The sequence below is a fragment of the Solanum tuberosum genome, unplaced genomic scaffold (genome assembly GCF_000226075.1).
Source record: "Solanum tuberosum cultivar DM 1-3 516 R44 unplaced genomic scaffold, SolTub_3.0 scf00164, whole genome shotgun sequence".
Classification (NCBI taxonomy): domain Eukaryota; kingdom Viridiplantae; phylum Streptophyta; class Magnoliopsida; order Solanales; family Solanaceae; genus Solanum; species Solanum tuberosum.
Genome location: NW_006239092.1, coordinates 585,329 through 592,423, shown reverse-complemented (window position 1 = coordinate 592,423; position 7,095 = coordinate 585,329).

The window sequence follows — 7,095 nt, the reverse complement described above, 5'->3', positions numbered from 1 at the left end:
TGTTGTGATACTAATCTTTCATGAGGATCTATTACCTCCCTAGACTATTTAATACCGTATTTTTTTACCCCCTGAACTATTTAATAGTGTACTTTAAAGGTATATATGTGCCCACGTGACACATTACTATTTATAATTTTGCATTATTTTTTATGTCCACGTGGGCAAATATATATGTTTAAAATACGGTATTAAATAGTCTAGGGAGGTAATAGATCCTCATGAAAGTTTAGTATCACAACACCAAATTCGACCAAAATTGAGGTATTTTTCAGACCTTTATCCCAAAAAATTATAGAACAGTATGAAATTGTTATAAGCAATTAGTTCTGATTGGCAGCTTGAGATTTCTCCTTAATTAGTCTTTCCAAATATGTTTATGGATTTCTTTTTTTTTTCTATTTTTCGCTGTGTAGGTAACATTTGACATTTGGAGTGAAGGATTGACATTTGACATGCCTATATAGAAATAAATAATTAATAGATTAAATAATGTAATAAAAAAATGATAGTAAGATCAGTTGGTTGGCATATGCTGAAAATATATAATAATACTAATAAATCATACAGATTTTTATAGAAATTTTAAGTAGTTAAATTATTTTTTTAGCTTTTATACTCGGGACTTTTTCGTCGCCCTTAACGAAAGGCAGCTAAAACTTTAATATACATTTATTTATTACATCAATATACTTTTTACTAAAACAAATATTTAAAATTTTAAAATTGAACACACACACCCTGTTTAATGAATTTGAAATTTAAATACAAAATTACGAGTGTAGGAAAAGTCTTAAGACAAATTTATTCTATTTTGTGTAAAATAATATTTCCTTCGTCCATTTTTACTTGTCGTTATACTAAAAAAAAATAGATGTTCATTTTTATTTATTTAGTTTGATAATTCAAGAATTATTTTGTCATTTTTATATCTATTTTACCTTTATTATTAAGTACTATTCAATCAATTTTCAACATTTAGATGATTTCTAATAATTAGGGTTGATATATTAAAAATATTATTTTATTTATTATTTCTTTAGACTTAAGTATACCAAATTAAATCAAATATAGTCAAATAAAGATAAACCTTTGAGGCTTTGAATACTTTTACATAGTCTATATGAAACATTTTATGTTGACACATTTAGCAAATAATTCTCACATAATTCCAGTTTAGATTAATATTAAGATAGAAAATTAAGTACTTATTAGATAAGGCTGACCTGACCCTGTGACACTAAGTAAGAATCTTTCGAGTCAGTGACACGGCTCACCTAACTTAACTTTTTAGTTAATGCTCACTTGTACTAATCAAATTAAATTTAGATAAATTATATAGTTTCTCCATTTTAATTTGTTTATTTTTACGTGGTGTGTTTAAAACCACAAAATTAAAAGATATTTTGATATATTCTACATATCTTTAATTTAAAAACACGAGATTTAAAAAAAATTACTTTTTTAAACTTCATATCAAGTCAAAATCAGACAAACAAACTAAAACAGAGGAGTAGTATTCCTTCCCTCCATCCATTTTACTTATTGATTAACCTAATAAGTAAAGTAGACCTCTATTTTTAGTATAATAAACAAGTAAAAATAAACGGAGCACGAAAGATTTACCAGAAAAATAAGAGTGTTTTAATAATGAACATTGGGAATAGACTGGTGCCTGGCACTTGTACAACTTGATGCCAGCCTGATTGGTTCTTTTTTTTTCTTACTCCAAGTACAATTACTAGTAAAAATGACGTAACTTTAACCTGAAGTACATAGTTATTTTTTTATATATCAAAGTACATGTCTTTTAAATAATTAAATATACTTTCTTCTGTCCCTAATTATTTATCCATTTTTTCTTTTATAGTTGTTCTTAATTACTTGTCCATTTTGACAAATTAAGAAAGGACAATTTTTTTTTACCTTTTATATCCTCAATAAAATGACTAATTACTTTGAAAAATGTAGAACTTTTCATCCACTTCATAATTAATAGGGGTAAAATGATACACTCACTATGTCATTAATTAGTTTCTTAATATGTGTGTCAATTTAAAAGTGGACAAGTAATTAGGGGGAGAGTATTAATTTTGGGAATTGTTTCCTCATCGACGGCAAAAAATGAAGATTGTAATCTGCAGAGACACCCCCAAAACCCCGTTATGGAAGCAACCTAACATTTTATTTCATTTTCCAATGTGTAACTATTACTCTAATAATAAGATATTTAATTAGTTTACTAATTTTGATACACCATCTATGACCTCATCAACATGATACTTTCAAAAAAATTACTTATGTTTTTACCAATGTTAGAGGACCATGATTACTATTTTTTATTTTTATGTTATTGATTAGTGGGATTTTTTGTTTAATTTAGAGGCATATTCCCTTTCTTCACACACAGAGTTTTTTTTTTTTTTCTCATCCGGTGTCCGGTATCCATTGGAGTCCAACTAAATTTGGATTCGCGTCGGAAAATCCCACATTGGAATCTCATTCGGTGTTCGGTATCCACATTGGAGTCCAATTAAATCCGGATTCGCGTCGGAAAGTCCCACATTGGAGGGTAAAGCGCTCCCTAATAAAGGTGACTTTATACCCTAGGGGGCTCGAACCTGAGACCTCTTGGTTAAGGATGAAGGAGTATTTACCACTTCACCACAACTATTGTTGGTCACACAGTTTTACTTGCTAGTATTGTTTGTGTAATGTGTACCATATTTAATTAATTGGATACCTTTACTTCAATTGTACGTTTGCATACATTTAGTTATCAGATATTCTCCCCATCCGTTTGTATTAAACGATATGAACTTTGATCAATATTTTAAGATGTATTTTTTAAATCAAGACTATTGATATGAGAAGAAATTGGTGTTTTTCATATGGTTTTTGAATATTTAAAATTTTAAGTTTATAACAATGAATTAATCTAATCAAATTCAACTTAAAAACTTAATCAAATTGACTCTAGAAAAGCAAAATATGACAATTATTTTAAAGAGAAAATTGTCATAATAGAGCAACATGCACCAATAAATTAAATTCAACCTATAATATTAATAATACTGTTTCCATCAAAGTGTAAATTACTCTAATTGATAATCTTATCATGATCTTGGACAATAAATTTTCTTTCCGTTTGTATTGTGTTTTGTTTAAGCTAATTGCGGCAAATTTCTTAATATTTCAGTTGAAACTTAGAACGGAAAGAAAAGATAAAAATGGACAATAAAACAAACAAAATTATGCGTAAAGGAGATAATGAGCGTAAGATAGACTAAAGAAAAATAATATTATTTTCCCATTGAAATTATCCACTCAAAAACATTTACTGGCTATTTTTCACAGATTTTGATTGAATCATGAGTAAGAAAAGAAAACATATCCAATGACTATTTTCAAATTTCAATGAAAATCTACTTTCTGTCATGCATTTTTATTATGAGCCGATTCAATAATAATGAAGTGAAAAGAAATCATATTTTATAGTATAAATTTTTTACTGATTCACGAAAAAAAATTCTATTTGTAATAATGATAATTACCCCACAACGACAACCAAAACATATTTGAAGTAATATTAGAACTTTGATGTGCAAATTGAACTTTATAAATAATAGATCAGCACGTACAAAAAAATGATAGATGATTGTTAATGAAACAACAAACACTACTACGACAAAAACATTTTTTAGCGGTAATAAATATATTCTCTTTATCCTTTTTAACTTATTCAATATTTCCTTTTTACTTGTCATTTTTGACAAATCAAGAAAGAACATTTTTTAAATTTATTTAACCCTCAATTTATTAACATTAAGTTAATATCTTTGAAAAATGTAGTGAGTAAAGATATTTGGGATCTTATCAATTAATAGGAGTAAAATGATAAACTCACTATACCAATCAATATTTTTTTAATAGGTGTGTCAAGTCAAAATTTGACAAGTATAAAGGGACAGATGGAGTACTTATTAATAAAGACTGCTAAAGTTTTTACCGACATTTGTTAATTGTCATTAGATCAAATGTCGGTATAGGCTTTAGGGACATTTACAAAGAGTGTTAATTGTTTTTATAAATACATACTTAACGACAATTAAGCTATTATCATTAATTAATTGTCGCTAAAGATCATTTTTGATGTAGTAAGACTCTCATAGTTAATGGTTAGAGCCGGGTGTAGAGTAAAATATATACGTTCGATAACATTCATCAAATAGTTTTAATCCAAATTTCGTTTTATAAAAAAATAATATTTATAAATTATTTATCTAAAAGAATTAAAATGTAAATTTTGTAAACTTTAAATCCTAAATTAACATGATAAAGGTGCATACAATTATTTATAAGCTTATGTTTTATGATATGTCTGGAAGGAGCATGACACGCACAAAAGTTAGGTTAAAAAATAAATACGAACATGACTTTGATTATAATTCATAATCAAAATAAAGAAGGAATTATTTAAAATTCCCAAGAAAGAGAATCAAATAAAGAATAAATTAAAGTAGTAATAATTATTACCCTTATATATTCCAACTCATAAATTCTTTTATTATCCAATTGGCCTACTTGTCACCGTCTTTGAGCCTACCAAATCTCTTATGTATTCCTTCAATCTAGTGTTCTAAGATTTACCTCAGAGCAATAATCTAATTTAAAAATTGGTGATTTGCTGTTTTTTCGTCTTACATATGAGGATGAAGCGGGTTGAAAAATAAAAAGAATTTACAGAGCGGGATAGGAGTTTTTATGATTTTACACGAATTTATCATATAATTATATCATCTCGTTTGCCATCTCTACTTAAATGGACTTTTCAGATTTAGGATCTTGTTTGTTCAATTATTTTTTTCGCTCTCTCTTCTAGGATAAATTTTTATCATTTAGACCAAATGCTTATTGGATTCTTTCTTTTTAAAAAAACGTTGTTAAATTTTTCAGAATATTTATATTTAATTATCTAATATAAATCTTATAATATTATTATTTTTTAAACCTTGATTATATTCGATGAAACTTATGAACAAGTCAAGATATAACCATCCAACTAAACTTGTTAACGATTTTATAAGATGAGAGAATGAATGTAACTCAATTTGAAATAACTAGGAAGAAGCTTATAATTGGAAATAGTCATTTTTGGAAAGAATTAAAAATCTGAAAATTTGTCAAGTAAGGAAAAGTTGAGTTTTGGTCAACTTCAAACGGCCATACTTCCTAGCTCAGTATGAGTTAGGTGTACTTCGAGATATGGTTTCAAAGCTCTTGGAAGGATCTTTCCAACGCCGCCGAGTTTGCGGAAATTCGAGTTCGTATGAGTGAGTTATGCCTTTTGGTAGTTGGGCTGTTAGAATAAGGAAAGTCCAATCCGAATTTTTAAAGGGTAGTTTGGTCTTTTCTTTACCCTTTTATTTCAATTCGTTTTTTTCGTAATTAATTAGGGGCCTAAGCTGAATTAGATCAGTTTACGCTTTTGGAAGAAGGGTTAGGGTTTTGAGAGAAGAGAAAAGAAGAAGAGAAAGAAGAAGAATTGCCAAGATCGTCGAAGTTTAACTTGTGGAATACGTCGGGGGTGATCCCTACAAGGTATGTGAGATCTTTTCATGTTGGGTTAGTTCACCCACACACCAACTTGTTTCAATCCAATTGTTTTGAGTTGTTTACATATTGAAGAAGTAAGGTTCTTGAAGAACAAATTGTAGAATTCTTGTTGGTTGAGTTGTTGATGCTTGGGGGGTGAGTTGATTCATGTTTTCGAGTTGTTTTTCAAGTTAGATTGGTTGTATATTGAGGGTACAATTGATCCTAAGTGTTTGGGGAAGGAACTATGGAAGTTAGGGAGGTTTAGAGAGGAAGAACGGAAGAGAAAAGAGGAAGTCGCTGGGCAAAAGGGCTGGGGTGCCGCGCCTGCCAGGGAGCCACAAAAACTTCTCTGAAGTTTGGCCACTGGCGTGTCGCGCCAGCCAAACTTCTCTGAAGTTTGAGGGCTGGCGCCCCGCGCCTCTCAGAGCGCTAGGGACGCCAGTTCTCTCCATTCGTTTCCCACCTTTTCATACTTGTTCCTAAGCGATGTACCTATGTTTTCTAGTTGATTCCAACACTCTAAGGTACATCTAAACATCATGAAATCATCCATAAACATGAGATCATGAACCTTGAATCCATAATCCAATTCAAGGAAAGTTAAGATCAAAGTCAAAGAAGTTAAGAGTCAAGTCTAGAAGTTAAGAAGCAAGTCAAAGCAAAGTTTCTTATAGTTTTCAAGAGTTTTTATTAAACGTTTAAACTTCGTTTTAAGGCACAAGTTTCAAGTAAAGTAAAGAGTTGAGTTCATTTCTCAAAAGTTATTAGGGAACTAAGTAATCCCAAAGAAGTTTATAAATGTTTTCACATTTGAGCAAGAAAGGAACTATGATTTTTCAAAGAGCTTTCGGGTTAGTTTTCAAAAAAGAGAAATAGCTTTCTAAATGAAGCGAGCAGGGAAACTGAGATTTCCAAGATAGCCTTTGAGCTAAGTTTTTGAGCAGTAATCTCAAATCACAGAAGAAGTATGTTTTTAAACATAAAGAACTAAAGTATATTTTTGGGAGTAGTATTGAGCACCGATATGGGGATGCGAGTTCATATTAACTCAAGTCTCCATAAACCATGTAGCCATCATGGGTAGAAAAAGGGTCATACTTTTTGATGAATCATTTTCGCATAGACTAGTGGATCCACTTAGTGAGTTAGCTTCCTATATCATGGCAAGGTATAGGATGGGCCTCAGCAGCGTGAGGTAAAACGTTGTATTATCACTATAGTTCTTAAGTGATGGTTGTCGGTTAGAGAAACTCCCACATAAGTAGTAGCATGATTCCTCAAGGGGTTCTGCTTAGTGTGAATGGGGGTATGGGACTTCATTCATGCATTGCACAAGTAAACTTTAAAAGGGAGCATGATTTGTCTTTTTATGATATTATGATTATGAATTGACAACATGTTTTCAATAGTTTTCTTTATATTGCGCTTGTTTTAAACTGCTTTATAATGAAATAAGTTTATTTAAGTATTCAGGAGTTTAGAAGAGCCAAGGTAAGT